At 46.7% G+C, this 16276-nt stretch overlaps 1 protein-coding gene across 2 annotated transcripts in view; it reads left to right on the plus strand.

Moving 5' to 3' along the window:
* Positions 1–349: 349 nt before the first annotated feature.
* Positions 350–16276, plus strand: part of LOC109621580 (uncharacterized) — a 62990-nt gene continuing 47063 nt past the window's right edge. The window contains exon 1 of one of the 2 annotated variants that reach the window (XM_029851766.2): positions 350–1614. The gene's annotated coding sequence lies outside the window, so the exon portion shown is untranslated. The remainder of the gene's footprint in view (positions 1615–16276) is intronic. The other variant, XM_029851765.2, reaches the window with a different exon arrangement.

Consider the following 16276-nt stretch of genomic DNA (forward strand, 5'->3'; position numbering starts at 1 on the left):
TATAACATATAAATTTGAAGTTTTCTTCGACAAAACGGTCAACAATATAGGACCGCGAAATTCAAGAAATTTTGCCGTGAATTTACATTATCTTTAGAAATCAGTCATAATAAGCATGATCATGTTACATCAGGTATTCTTATGTCATCCATATTTTAAATTCATACATTGGCTAAAATTCAGAAGATAAAATTATGAATTACTATCGCATATATAAACACAACATTAGACCACAATCAATTTTAAAATATGTGTCTGTCTAAAAATGCCATTAGACTGTTTGTTAATATGAAAAAAATTGCCATTGAAGCCCGGCATTTATCCAAGGTTGCTATGATTCACTTTGTGTTGGTCATTTGTTGGGCTTGTTTGGCCAAATATTCATCAAGTCTAATGGGACCTTAACACGATTTCAAATTCAAATTGTGAACGTTACTTAACGAATACTGCCTGGTACCTGTTTCATCATGAATGTTCAATAATCTAGTGTACCATGAAAAGTTCAATTTCAAGGGACCACATGCCCCTTCTAGAATACCAGTGAAAAAGCAAACCCGAAAGCAGTTGGAAACGTTGAAAACGTTCGTACACCGATAACGGCAGTGTAGTAGCGAGCAACTACCACACAGACCAGGCGCACAGATACACCCTAACCTCGATCAGGTAGGTAGGTAGATTGAACAACCAGTACATAAAACTGACTGCTTCGTTGGTGGATATAGACGAGGGTTTGCTCTCTTTATACCCGCGTAGCAGTCCGTTCGATGTGGTACTGGGTACTGGCCTGGCTGTGTTGTTCACAAAGCAGCACCAGAGTACACCGTGCGAGAGCTGTATGTGGTGTGGTTGATGATGAAGGAAAAATGAAATGAACGAACGACAAGGCAACCTACCGAGCAAGCAAGCAAGCGACCGAGCGAACGAACAATCTACCGACCGACGGGTCTGACTGCAAGACTGAAGCGAATGGTAGATTAGTAACATTTTGTGCGCTGCATGATACAGGCTGACTATACTGGACGGACTATACGAGGCGCTTTTTTCTATCTTCCTAAACACATAGCATACAGTGAGCATTTTTACGAGCGCTAGAACGACGGTCGTTTCGTATACGTAAACGTCAAACAAACAGGCCATCCAAGGAACCGCAGACGGCACCATCACGTAGATTCGCGCGAACGCTGGCTGTGGGTTGGTTGAAGAGATTTTGGGTTTCCCGGAGGAAGTTCTGAATGAAAAGTGTCGAATTGGAGGGAAGTTTCGGCGGGTGCGAACTCCGGGAATGTGCAGCCCCACAGTGTGATAAGAGAGATGTTTTAAAACATGTTTGTTAAGGGCGACTAAAAGGAAGCAAGTGAATTGTTAGCTTCTGAAGTCAGTGAAGACTAGATCGGCGAATCTAGGAAGTTGATGTGATATAAACGGTACAAGTGTGAAATAATATAACAGAGTGTAGCAGAGAGTTCCAAGAAAAGTTTGGAGGAAGTTTTGAGCAGGTGCAGCAAGAGTTGGGAGATTCCAACGAGATCCGGTTGTGTCGCGGACTCCGGTATGCAGACAATGACCGCGGCAGTATTCTAAGTCCTGAGGTTCCGTCAAACAATCCATGAACAGGTACGTGCCAACCCGGGTTTCCGACAGTTCAAAATAGAGCAGCAACAGCATGTGTGGACGAGCAGCATGCTGCAATGAGTGTCGCACAAAAATCGTTTGTAAACAAACTTTCTTACCACATTGCCTTCCGCGACCCTCACCCCTGCCGCTGCGGCGCGCTCTTTAAGCGCTGCCTGTGTCTGCCTAGGAGGAGTGATAGTGGTGTGTGCGGTGGCGAAACCGATTCGCCGATAAAGTTTGAGTGCTTTGAGAGTTTGATCGCGTGCTTATTGGGTATTGTGCGATAGGAGACGAGGAGCGTGGAAGTGACATTCGATCGGTCGGTGGTGCCGCACAAGTAGAGTGTAATGAGAGAGAGAATGTGTAGCAGCAGCAGCCAGCACTAGATATTAGCAAAGAGCGCAACAAATGTATGCAAGCGAAGGAGGAAACCCGCAAAGCAATTCATTTTTTGTTTACAGCAACTCCCGTTCACTCACGAGCATTAATTGGCTGCTGGTGGTGCTCGAGTGCACAAGAATTGAGGCGGGAAGAGCTTGGTTTCTTTTTGGGACTATGTGCTGTTGTTTGGATAGTTCGGGTGCAATATATTCGAGGCACCGTGTAAAATATGCGATGATTTTGGATTTTTAAACACAACAAATTTTAGGAAAAGTTCCAACAAAACTTTGTCATTGGGAATCAATTTAAAAGTTAGATACATCTTAGTAGGCGTTATCGACTGACTTCTGCAATCGTATCTTAATGTTTTTAGCATACGATGAAACATAGGTCAGGAAAACACATTCACTGATTTTTATCTTTTCAAAGGACAGAAAAAATACTGAGCTGTCAAAACACAGTGAAGATTTTACCATCAGCTCGGTCTAAAAGTTGACCAAACATACAAGCAGGGTATTGTTCATCAGCTTTCAATTTAAAGCCTATCGACTATTATTGTGCGGATTAAGTTCAAAAAAAAAAAAACTGCTGCAGTCGAAATGGCCTACTTGGAAAAATCTTTTCTTTGATTTTTAAATCTAAATGAGTACTCAAATTTCTTAAAAGTTAGTTCCAACATAAAACAAGAGTGTGCACCTTTCTTACAAAATAACAGTTTCCCCAATCGAGTGTATGCGTTTTTCTTTCTTCGCGAAGCACGTGAAAGAAATCACTTGTTACGTCTGCCGAAATCGGCAGAAGCGCATTATGGTTGTTTATTTACTTTCTCAACCGTGTCCTTTTCACTCCTGCCACTGCGGGCGGAGGCTCGGCGGCGGTACAAGGGCAGCGCAGCCCCGCTCCCACATCATTAGACTTAACATTTTTATTTCCTCTCTATAAAATTCCTGTATATTGGCATTGGAGAGGCATTCGGCATTCTACGCCAGTCAGTGGGCGCTGCTGACCGACAACGATGACGAGATAACTCCGATTCGAGAGAACCGAATGAATGAATGAATATTTGCATTGCGGCCTTGCCGCCGCGTCGAGGACCGATATAATAAAGGCACCAGAATGAATACCATTCGTTCGAAATAAGGAGGCCACGACGCTGAGATATCGGAAGGTCGTTTGACTTTTTTTCGTTGAATGATGATACCGCGCACAGCACGGCCTACTCGGCTTTCGCCGAGGGGGTGGGCGATGCCAACGAATCGCAGATGACGGATGACGACGACGGATCAGAAGAAAAACGTCAGAACGCGCGCGCTTTTTCGCATGGTCGTCGTCGTAGGTCGTATATCGTTCGAACGACTTATGTGTACAACATACACACACCCGGTGAGATTTATGATATGTTCCGGTGCGGTGAGAGCGCGTGCGAGCATTCCGTATTTATTAGGGTGCAAGCCGTTCCGTTGAGGAGCATAAAATAAAGTTTGGTGGGAAGGAGAAGAACGGAGCAAGCGATGAGGCGAAGGGACGACGGGGCAAACAGCGCAATCAAAGGTCACAAGAAGGAAGCATGCGACGAGTGCAAAGAAAGAGTACACAGGCGAATGGATTTCGTGTGTACAACGAACAAGGAAGAAGCATGTGTGAGGTCGTGCTGCAAGGTGCACTGCACGGTACTCGCAGAAGACTTCGGGGACTGAGGTTTGTTATGGGTTTGGTTTTAATGGGGAGATTTTAAGCGCCACTCTGCGGCGGCACGGCGAGGCGCATAAGGTGGTTGTTTTCTTTTACGGGTGGTAGTTTGTTTACAGGTGATTCCAGATGGATTACAAGGCGGGAAATGCTGAAATCGGTTCGTCTCTCAGGGACTGTGGATGGTCACAGGAAATTGCATGATTTGCATTTACGTGCAAAGTTCTTTGATTTATATCTTTTGATTTGGGATATGATAATCAGTTATAGTTTTAATGAGGCTTTTAAATAATTGTTTTACACGAGGGGTTTGACGCTATTCTGATGGCAACGAAGATGTATTCTAGCTACCACAATTCGTGTACAAGGTGTGCAAAATGCTTGAACATTTATTTATTCTTATTACGCTTTGTTTGATACATTCAGACGATGGATTGAAATGCTTCAAACAAAGAATAGTGTTTGCGCTTTTTAAAAGATCTTCAGATCAGAATTAATCCAAAACTTGATGTGTCGTCCCCCACGGACCTACACATAAGCCCGATTTGCAGCTCAAAAAGTGTAACTCAGAACACATTTGCCGCGGACCTGGGATCGAATCCCACTCCCGACAAACTTCAGAAGGAAAGCAAAGCCGTGGGACCCGAGATTAACTATAGCCTTGCATTGAAAATCTCGTTGATGCAGATACAAAAAAGTTGTAGAGAAAAAAATGTCACTCTCTATTTATCTTTGTGACAAGATTTCCTGAGCGATTTCATAAAGACGAAACTATGCTATTCCGTGATTGATCAGAATAATCAAAATTGCACAACGAATTGACAAACGGATCCTAAGTTTAGTTAAGCTTACTAACTTGACTCCGGAACTTGGGCCACCTACACTTTACGAGGCGAACTTTACAATATTTTTTTTTTGAGTAATTACACGAAAACTATTATTTAGTTCATATATCATATTTATAATGTTGACTATTTTAACTATGTAGAACGATCTCACCGATAAACATCCATCGCATCCATCTAAGTGTTCAGTGATTAAGTTCCCCTTGTCATTGACTGGCATCGCCACAGTGAATCACACTAAACTGCTCCGGATTCAGAACTTCAACGCAGTTATTGAAAATACAAAGACTTTTTCACTCATATTCGAGTAACATTAGATCAGCACTTTTGTGTTGGTCTACTCGAACTCAAAAATGAGGTAAAAGACAAAAAAAAACAATCGGTGCGTGAAAAGTACTCATGCGCTGTGCAAATTTAGTTATGCATGTACATATTAGATTCAATAAATGAACCATTCAAATAACTAAAAACGACCCCTATGAATTGTACAGATAGCGCCACCGTAGCCTTCTGTGTTTACATAACTCCACCACTGCTGTCATAATGTGAAGGCTTAATCACATGGTGACTTCTTTGTTTTGAAACGAAAACTGACAGAAAAGTTTGCTTCAATAATTGATTCAGATCAGTGAAGTGTAGGAGATGTGAAGATTTGGTCGCTTCACCACAATCGAACTCAAATTTTGGTAGGGATCGAACGCTTTGACGTCTAGCCTATTTCGTTTGAAAGTTGATCGATAAGTCTGACGATCGAGATAAGTTGACAGCTTTCCGTTTTCCGCGTGCATACCATTCCGTCTAATTAGATTTCAAAAGCAATTTACAAATTAAATTAAATACATATCGATGCATTCACCATGATATCCAGATTGCCTAAAGTTTGCCGCCCAAAATAGATACACAAAACAGAACCAAATACCAGTCCGTTTTGTTTACAACTGGTCGTACCAGTCCGCTGTTATCGCGCCAGCCACATGCATGCCCGATCTACCGCATGGCATAGCTTGTCACCAGGCCGCCAGATGACGATCGCAAAACCCCTCCAAAGCCTCTTCTGCTCTGTATTCTCTCAATTACCCGGCGCTTGTACGATGGATGGTTCAAAACAAACCCTGCCGCTCTCCATTTCAGCGCCCGGCACCCCTCAAGCTGAATAATTAACCATAATTAACTTCAATAGAAGCTGGTATTCGTCAATGAACTCTCGCCTACTTCGATTAGAGCAGCGCAGGCAGTGGACGACCCGATCTTAACGATCGTTGTTCTCTCACCGTGCTCCATTCATGCTCTTTCTCTCGGCGGCGGGCCAAGCGGAACTCGTGCGCTCAAGATCGTTTCGGCAGTTGGAAATCCTCCTATCCTGGCACTACTCCACATTTTTCAAGCACATTTTATGTACGGGTTTTCTGTTTACCTCCATTTAATGGCAGGTCTCGCGCCGCGTCACATTGCGATAACAGTCGAGCCGAGAGCCGATTCGGTCGATTTTGGTTGGTTCTCTCGCAGCAGTCGAACAAGAGCGCGATCGGCACGGATATCAACAACCGCACAGCTTCAATCGATGCGGTCGACGTTGATCTCTAAAACAATTACCATTTAGATTAGATGCGCTCTCTTCGAGTGCCGTTTTTACTCCGTTTTTCGTGTACGTCGAGTCGTTCTTGTTTGCGGCGCTACTCGCGCGCTGTGCTCACGTGCCAGCGATCATCCCTCACATTTTGACAGCTGATCGCAAGCGGCGCTGGTTGACGCTACGCCGCCACCCTTTGCCCTCCGCACGGTCCGATCGGGTTTATTAGCATTTCCTCGCCGTTTGCTACATGTGCTTGTGTGCGTTTGCTGTATCGTCCAATCTCCCGAGCACGTGTACCGTTCTCGGGAGCTGCTGCAGATGTATAACAATAAACAAATTCGTGCCCTCCTTCCTCTTTGGCGTGGATGGACCTTCACGTACGGATTTTCTCATTCATAACGACAACAGCGTAACCAGTCTGGCACGGCCTACTGAGCCTGTCAAGCCGTCCGTCTGCGTACGTATTCTAACGAACCGGACTGCGAGACGTGTGCGGCCGTCGGTGGTCACTTCCGTTTTGCACCTCGCTGCGTGCAATATTTCTCCCTGATAGACGCGCGGACGGAACGCTTTTACGAGGAAAATCCACTTTACTACAACAGCTCACACATCAGATGACGACCGTGCCGCGTGTATGTGCGTAAGAGTCTTTTCTCATTTTCTCTTGGCGGCGGCACACCTCCGACGGCCACCATGCGCTGTCTGTAATCCCATACCCCCAGCTGGACGGAACCTCATTTCATCGGATGACCCAACCGTTCAGGTCCAGCTCGGGCCAGTCACGATGCGTGCGTATGCCTACCTACACTCTCTTTCGATTCTCTAATATATCTCACCGTCGTTGCCGTCGCCGCCGCCGTAAGCTGCGTATGTTTTGTATATGCTAAACGCCTGCCTTCCTTCCCACTCCCATGGAGCTCCATCTCCGGCGGAGCAGCCAGCAGACGATTGGCCTAAATTCGTGCACGCAAAATTTCCAGAGCACCACACCGACCGCGTCAGGAACGGAGAAGTGTCGAAACCTTGTCGGTCGGACGGACGGACAGACGGAGGCCCTACTTCTCTGGGGCTCGTATATTTCAATATTTTCCCATTAGAATATTGTTCGGTTGTACATATACGTTCTTCGCGGACTGGCGGCGGCGGAGACGGGTGAGGAAGCACATACATACCGGGAAGCAGCAGCCGAACAGCCTCAACAAATTCATTTTCATTCATTCAAGTTTTCCTGAATTGGCAAGTTTTCCGCTACTGTCTGCCCCCTCGCCACTGTCTCAACTGCCACCGCGCCGCCACCTTCGTATGTACTTTCTACGGTTGTTCCGTACAGCCGGTAGTCTCTATCTTGTGCAATGGGATTTTTTGCATCTTATTGGCCATGAAAAGTTTGCAGAACTGTGCTAGGGTTACTAGGATGCATTGGTCTTTACCGTGAATCCAGATTACTTAGAGCGGTAATGGCCGACATCGTCAAATGATCTGACGTTTGGCTTGTGTCAACTTTACCAATTAACTGTCAACCACAAAGTGTCAGAATGCTTGAATCTTTCCAAATGCTTACTGTGATACTCCTGGCCAACATCGTAAATGCACCTTCAAATCTACAGCAATCAACTCATCAAATCACGCGCTGGTAACCTTAATTGCCCATCGCGCCTTAACCAATTTTAGTTGCACTCGCTTTAACGACACGACGAACACACGAAGAGAGCGACCGAAAGAAAGAGCGAAAAAGTATGTGCATTCGGCATGCACAGCCCGGTACATAAACACTCTGATAAGAATACGAGGCCAGCAGCCGCATTTTTCCTGTTGTACTTGGCTTGCCGAGTGTGTGTACTTCTACCGATATTATATTTCATTCGGTCAATCGCTCTTTCTACTCTCCCTCAAAGAGGAAAGAAAAACGCAAAGCAAGCATTCAACAGCATGCTTTTCTGCGTCGCCTCATCAGTTTCGAAATGAATCAAGCTCACCCGTGGCGGTTTGTCCTTTCAATCGGATGTGAGCTTGAACTGCTCACTCCAAGACGTGCATCTTCCGAGAAGAACCCGCAGCCTCCTTCGATTGGTGCGGTGCGTCGAGAAGAAAAACACAATTTTGTTGATTTCCATCATCTCTCTCTCATTTTCCGTCAGTTTGCTCGAGCTGATCGGTGATGATGACGCGTTTGAAACTTTCCGCACTAACTCAAAAATGCCTCAATGTCGTCACCGGGGTTTCTCTTCGCACTCGTTTCCTCTCCTCTAGAATTCGTCAGAATTTCTGCCTCATCAGCATGTGTGTTCGTCGAAGACGTCGCCTGCTTCGCTTCGACTTCGATGAGCGTTAAAGCTTGCCTGTGGGGTTTTCCCATTTCCTTTGGGACCTTCTCTTCGTCCGTTCGATATTTCTCCTCGTTTATCGCGCATTTCCTTTCGTTCTGGGTGTTCCGTTCGTAGAGCTGCTCACATCTCACGTAGTACGACGACAACGGCCAAAGGAATGTTGTATGCACGCTGCATTGTCAGTTAAGCCCTCGTACCTCGCCCTCCTCGGATCAAACGCATCTCCTTCCTGCACCCCATCCGGGTTGCCATGAAAGAAGCAGATAAGACCGTCGTCGTTGTCGTCGGAGTTTTTGCTTCGACTGCCCCCTTCTTTCTCATCATCGCATTGTCGTCACTGCCGCCGCTGCCGCCGTGGGTGTTGTGACTCTTCTCATGTGGAAACTTTTCTCGGTCCTTTCTCTTTGGTTGGGGTCGCCAGTCGTCATTCACTTGGCTGCGCTGATGCACCACCCCTCTTCGGTGACATGACGACGCGACGACGACGGCAATCTTTCGCGGACTGGAAGCTCCAACTTTGCCGTCTTTCCTCCTCTCTCGGAACATGGGAGAATGAGGAACTATAGGTGGAAAGCATTGTTATGGTGTAACGGTTCATGCGTTAATTGAATCAGTTGTAACAATCCCGGTTGTCATCGCTTCTTGTTGGGCTGTTCTGGATCTGGCACAAACGTTAACTTGGGGGTTGACAATAGAACCTATTCTCTGTCTTTTGCTTGCCAATCGTTTCAATGAAGACAAAAATCAAACTAGACAAACGTCAAAATGTGTTCTGAAAGAAAAGAAGTTGTAATTCTTAAAAACGATCAAATTTATCGTTTTTGTGTCAAATTTGATCGTTCGATTGTGAAGGATCGCAACAACTCTTTGAAATTTTACTCAGATTTTTTTGTATGATTGTTCTGATATTAACTTCAAATCTCGATAAAACAAAGCATGATTTGACATTGGACAACAACAGTGTTAGAGTTATTTATCGTTCAAACGTCAAACTTCATCGTTTTCGCAATTTTCAAAGGTTTCCCACTTCACTCGAAGTACACCCAGTTGCATGCGATGCACAAAAATCCTGCATAACACTCGTAATAAATTCATGAATGACCTCATCGGAGCCCATTGGTGGTAGCTCATGACAGACAGTCGTTCAATTATACTCATTCGCACCAATTCAAGGCACAGTCCCACACGGCGATTGGCGATTCGGACTGCGACAGGAGGACAGGACTCCATTTGCTTAATTAAACTGACCCCAAACATACTCCCACGAGAACGTACGGTCGGTCACAGAGCAGATGAAGTGTGGAGTAAGCGATAGCACAAGTGTTAATCAATTCAGCAGGTTCATCTGCTAAATAGCCGCTCTGAATATGAATCGATTGTGATCGGTGCTTCAGTGACTCCGTATCCCCCTGCATCCATCAATCCCGATTCTTGGTATGTTTGTAAACAAGCAATCCCAGTCGGACAGGCCTGCTGCGATACGGTCTGGTTTGGACGGTGTGAAGTAGAACCAAGAATAGAATCCCTAAAGTAGGCCTTGCGTTTTGGTGAGAAGGCAGCGAACGGGTGATTTCAACTCGTCAACTCGTTGAAGTTTCGGCTAAACGTTCGATGCGACACTCACAAACACCTGATTTGTCAAATTGGTACACAGTATCCGGGAGTTGCTCACCGTCGTTTCTGAAATTTTAATCAACCAAAGAGACGTTCGCTGGAAGGAGTTATTGTGAGTGAGTTGTACACCAGAGTCGGGAGGATGGACGAATCACCACCCACCACCGCCAGCATCGCCTACTGCGACCGACGACGACTCCTCAGTGCTCGTAGTTGTTTGGCGGCATGGAATGACGACGATGATCGTCTTTTTCCTTGCTCTAAACGATACACTGCGATGTGAGCTCAACACCTACGAGACGAGTGACTGTCGTCAAAATGTGCAGTACAGCGTGCGTTGGCAAAGTTGAGTCATTCAAATTCCTCAAATTCTTATTTGAATGGTTCATTTCAGATGAAAAGCAACTTACTGTTTGCTGCACACCAATATTCACATTGTTTGACAGTAGTTTCACACCAAGCTGACATTTCCATAGACAAACTGTCAACATGTTTCGTTTCGATATCAGGTGATATGAAACGTTCTGTGAACAGATCTGAGAAAACCGCTTTCTTTTTCAACTGTCAAAGAGGTCCAAAACCAACGACTTGGCAGCATCATGCCAAACGTCAAACTCTTGACACGTCTTCAGAACGCTGCAACCAATCGAGTTGGAACGGAAATTATCAAATTTTATCAGCGCACCCTGTTTGACGCTGCTGAATCGACGTCATTCGACCGCGCTGAGTGGAATGTAAGCAAGCATGGAAGTCCCTGGCTTTCCCCTTTTCTTCAGTGCCTTTAGTGCTATCGTCGTCGTCGTCGCCACCACCGCCGTAGTTGTATTCCGTCGTCCGTCGGATAACTACCCAGAGGGACGTCGTATGACGTCTCATTCTCTTGACTATTGGGTGATTCTATTTTCGGAATAGAACAATATTCAAGTTTTCCCTCGCATTCACCTTCCAGCACAGGCCACGGGCCACGCCAGCACGGTTGATCCGAATTCCCCTCGTCGCCGTAACTCGATGTATATCGCTCTCGCTTCGGCTTTCGCTGTCACCCACCCACTCACTCGCCGCGCCGCTGCTGCTGCTGAACACTAGCGGTTCGAATTCGAATCCTGTGGTGTCCGGGAGTGAGCAGCCAAGGGGGATGCATGATGGGAATGAACCACTCGCACTCCTCGGCGGATGCCCCTTTCTCCTAGCTACAGGAACGATCCTAGTAGGCAGCATGACAAGTGCGCAGGCGCTTTCCATTTGTTCCATTTCAGAGCATGCTATGCTGCTTCGCACATAAATGAGGAGATTCTATGTTCTTTTTGACATGTTGGCCACGGCACGGTTGCTGTTGCTGGCGAAAAACAAAGCAACCTACTCGTCGTTGTCGTCGTCATCGGAATTGCAAGGCGGGTGAGTTGTGCGGGATGATAGGCACAGGAATCATTATCTCACACCTCTCGGATGGTTTGTGCTCTCGGGCCTCGTCGTCGGGTTGGGTAACTACAATACAACAGTGGAAATTCGATAAGTGTGTGGGAGATATTTACCCGGAATGTTGTTTAACTGCAACTTTGATGGGAAGCGGATCGCTTTAATCCAAAACTAAATGCTTAAGAGTCGTGAGACGTTTGGAAACAGCTGATTTTTCGGCTGTTTCAAAATTCGTCCCGTTTGCTTCGAAGTATTTTCATTTGACAGGTCCTTGTATGCCATTGTTCACAACTGCCGAACAAAGGCGCAAACACAGAACTGACATTTTCATAGAACAACTGTCAAAGGCCCCCTAACTCAGCTGTTTTTAAACTTGTTCTGATTAGGTGTGTTGTAGATTAACAAACCTGTCAAATGAAAAGGCCTGTTTGCGAACACTGTGTAGTTACTGCGAGTCATTGTAACTAGCCCTGTCCACAGCGACCGACAGATGACAGCTGATGTCTACAGACAAAGTTGGAAGATCAAAACCTTTCAAATGTTCAGACCTCGAAAGCTATATTTTCAGATGAAATTGACGACGGCGTCTGCCAACCGTTGAAGATATCCAACGAATCAGACCTTTTCGATCTGTAAACTAGGAAAGGCCTATTTGAAACAACCAAAGTAATCATGTTGAACTTATCGAATGTCTCCTGTACTGGATTCTGGATTATGTGCGGCCTGGTTTCCGAGGGATGGTTGATGGCCTTTGTGTCCACAGTGGTGAGGCGCAAGGAGCGGTGCATTTTCCTGATTGTCCGCGTGCGCGATCCTCTTGAAATTGGGAATGTGTCTTGAGCAAGGACACCAACAACAATGGATTTGCGGAGGTGGGTCCGATCATCATCGTCATCATTTATTGGAGAGATTGTAAGGCTAAAGTTCCTATTTTCAACCCGTGGCCTAACTAGATTCCAACTGGATTTCAACGTAATAGGCCTACTTTGCTTGGTGGGGACAGTTTTCGAGTAAATGCTGTTCTGTACGCGAAATTCTCGGCCTACTTGGGCCGATTTTGCGAATGCGTCCAAAAGACGTCGATTGCTGGCGGCGAGGAAATGATTCCTCGAAACCGTCTGTGCGTATGTGTGCATGTACGTGCACCTAAACCTCACATTTGCTGTTTTATTGCGTGCGGGGGTTGAATACGACTGCTTCAAAGTCCATCGACTCGAATGAGATGAGATTTCGACTTCTTCTGCAGGACCGCTTCCGTCAAAGGAAGAAACATCGACCCCTTAACGTCATTCGCCGTAATGCGATGACGAAGGCAGCATAGTTGGCGGCGGAGGCAACGACTAACGCTTGATACGAGACGTCGTTATCCTCCGCCTCCTCAGTTGATTCGGTTGCCAACCTAGCTAGATTGGTGGCAGCCGGCTGCCATGGCTTGCTAGGAGCAGAGCAGAAAAAAAAACTCGAAAGGATATAAGAAATCAGCACACGTGTGCGATTCCTGCTGCCAGTCAGTCAGTACACCCCGTCGTCGTTGGCGGCGCCTTTGTGGGAAGAAGGGTGGAAATGCGTAGTGGTTCAACCCCAACCTGATACCGAGAAATACCTCGTCGAGAGATTAGAACGCGAGTGGAAGTTTCCTCAGCATGGGATCAACGGCAGATACTTCGACGTGTGAGAATTTTCTCCAAAAAAACATTTCCAAAGCAGAGACATTTCCAACACCAATTCAAAGTTCTACCAGGAAAATTTGTACTAAATTCATTGAAGGAGTCTCCTTTCATTAAAATGAACTACCTCACCCTCAAGATAAATGAACAGACCTTCCCGTGCTTAGCCGATCGGACTACCGCTAAATTGAGGTTATGAACCACCCATCATCACGTTCCATCGATCAAAACTGCACTCTGCTCTGCGGTTGATTGGTGCGGCATTCAAGCCGAGCGGGTGCATCGAGCGCAACTATTTGAATTGACCGTTACAACGTGCTGGTTGATGTTGATGATGTGCCTTGGCGCCTTTCTATAGTTTTTCCTTTACGCAAAACTCGAAGCAAACTCGCTCGTCGACTTAGGTAATCAAGTACTCCACAGCCAGCAGAGCAGATAGGGCCATCGCTCCCGCCTTGTGTTCCACATACATATAGAGAGTTTCGTTTTGTTCGGTCGTTCGTTCGTTCGCCCAGCCAACCAGCCGTTCGGTATGTAATGGCAAAAGCCCTGATTGATCCACCTGGCGGTGTTGGTGCGAGTTTTCTCTTAGTTGGACACCGCAAGTCGGTATGGCGATCAACTCAAAAACCTTTGGAGTGTGTGATTTCCCCACTCAGTAGCTTTATTATAGAATGAATAATGCTACACAGTAGGCCTAGAAGCTTTAATGCTTGTAATGCATCTCCGATGTGTTGCAAGCATTAATGATAACAAGAAAAATGTTAAAATTTGAATGGAAATTTAAAACGTAGGGGCTCAATTTGTATCTTTTGACTCATTTTTGTGAGATTTCAAATTCACAAAGAAGCGTTTCAAAGATACACAGCTCAAACTCTACAAAAAATCGCCCAACTAGCGAATGTATCGCCGTTCAGTGCAACCAGTTACACACAAAAGGCAAACATATTTCTATTTTTTCCATTATAGCGCTTCTCCGCGCGTTCGCGGGCTCATTCGTCACCGTGCCGCACCGCGCCGCTCCAACGCGCTCCAATGTAGATAGATTTCTTCAAGTCTAGCTCCAAGCTGCGTAGCAGCGTACGTGTGTTATGCCCCGTTGTTCGCGCGCGGCACTCGAACGAAACTAGTTTCTGCTGCTGTTGTTGCTGCTCGAAACGCCAACTTTCGAGGTTTCTTTCAATCCACCTCGTCCTCCTCCTCACAAAGTCCGTGTACAATAAGCTCCAACCGGGAGGGAGATCGGAGCGAAATGCGCCACCTCGCGCTGTAGACGGTGACGTTACGACCTGTCAATGCCAGTAATTGTATTGCGCATTTGTAATGTTCCAACTGTTATGGCGATGAATGTTGCTCTAAAAACAACGTTTTTGTACGGAGCATTTAACACCGACTTCACCTATACAGTTTGCCTCCTTCTACAAACAAAACTGGTATGACGCGTGATTCCACCAACTGAGCGGAGCCGTCCGTCCGTCGGCGCGCAGTTGCTTTTGCTTGGAACAGTGTGTAGAAATTTTTCATTTTCCTCGTCTTGCACGCCGCCCTCTGGCGGCGGCGGCAGCAGCGACTACGGCGACGACGGCGTTCAATGCTATTTCACACACTGTGCATTCAAGTTTCAAGTAGTAGGCGAATTCAGCCAGCCAACTAACGAACGTCGTTTACTCACTCGCATCAGGCAACGATGAGGAGTTTCAACACAACAACGAACGGGCGCAACTCCTCCATCACATCGCAGTAGCCGTGCTTTGTAGAGTTTCCCTCGGAGTTGCGCTGCGCCTTCGTCGCTTGGCAACCGTCCGTCCGCCGAGATGAAAGTGTCTCAAATGCGACGTGCCTAGGTTTGGGGCCGGTTGCCCAACCATCGGACGACGATGATAACGCGCCCTCGCGCTCGGTTTGTCGTTGTTGCTGACAACTAAGTAGCTACACGCTAAAAATAAACATCAACTTTATTGGAACTGACTGACGTTTGATAAGGCTTTACTGGTGTTTACTGAGCATCGGTAGAATATTACCGAACTTCAAGTTCTCACCAAACCCTAAATTTGGCCGATTTTTATTTTCAGTGTAAACACCGACGCACTGAATTCACACTTTATGAAACGGAATTTTCGAACCCAAGGCTGAGGCGGCGATTGGACGGCTGTTCGTCCGTCGTCTTATCTCGCTCGTCGGCATGAATGCGCAGCGCAGCACATAGTCATTGTCGTCCTCGGTTCCGTCGGCGGTCGGCCCAATTCAGAGAACAACGCCAATTGAATCACAGACAGGCATGTGCGCGACCATTCGATGCATGCCTGCTGCTTACTTCACTCAGTCAGAGCGCGAGGTGACTCAGAGTCATCGTGACACAAAACGACGGCAGCACTGTTCCGTCGTCGCACGTAAACAACCCTGACGTCATCCTCTGCGCGAGATGCAAATTGAGTTTCGCGACGCTGCTCTTTGACTCAAAGCCAGGGGTGGAAAGCCCCAGCAGGCCGTCGTTTGACTCAATCCACGCGGGGTCTTTTCTTTGACAGCTCAGAACCGTCATGCTCATGAGCTGTTGTCACACTATTTATTGGCACTTGGCAGCCCTGCATCAGGACTGCTCATGGAGTGTGCAATTGTTTGAATAACTTATGCAGTCCGATCAAACATGTTGACCCGTCTCTTCGAATGTGTGAATGTGTGCGGCGTATGTGCGTGGGAGTACAAAGGCCGTATGCTCGATTAAATCACCCCTGCGCTCCATCCCCCGGCAAAAAGTGGGTGGCAGCATTCCATCGGCGGCCGTTTGGGCTATCAGTGCCAATTTCGCCGCCTGCTGCCTCCCACCGCACGCCGGCTTGGATGCACCCGCCGAGTGCGGTCACTATGGAAACGTTTAATTTTAAACTTTTGCCGAGTGTGTACATAAATAATAAGTTCGCTCGTTCTCGCTCTCCTCGTTGGCAGCAGCTCTGCCTCCACACTGCAACGGCTGGCTGGTGACAACGGCCCGGTGCGGCAGGTCCCCGGGTCCAACTGTCAGTCGAGATGTGATATGTCATTCGGAGACCGTGCACCGCACTAGGCCCGGTTCGATGCATGCACTGCACATACATATGTATGTGCACGGCACACGAATCTCGGGCGAAAATGGATGAAGGAATTTATTTA

The sequence above is a fragment of the Aedes albopictus genome, chromosome 1, assembly GCF_035046485.1.
Source record: "Aedes albopictus strain Foshan chromosome 1, AalbF5, whole genome shotgun sequence".
Lineage (NCBI taxonomy): Eukaryota > Metazoa > Arthropoda > Insecta > Diptera > Culicidae > Aedes > Aedes albopictus.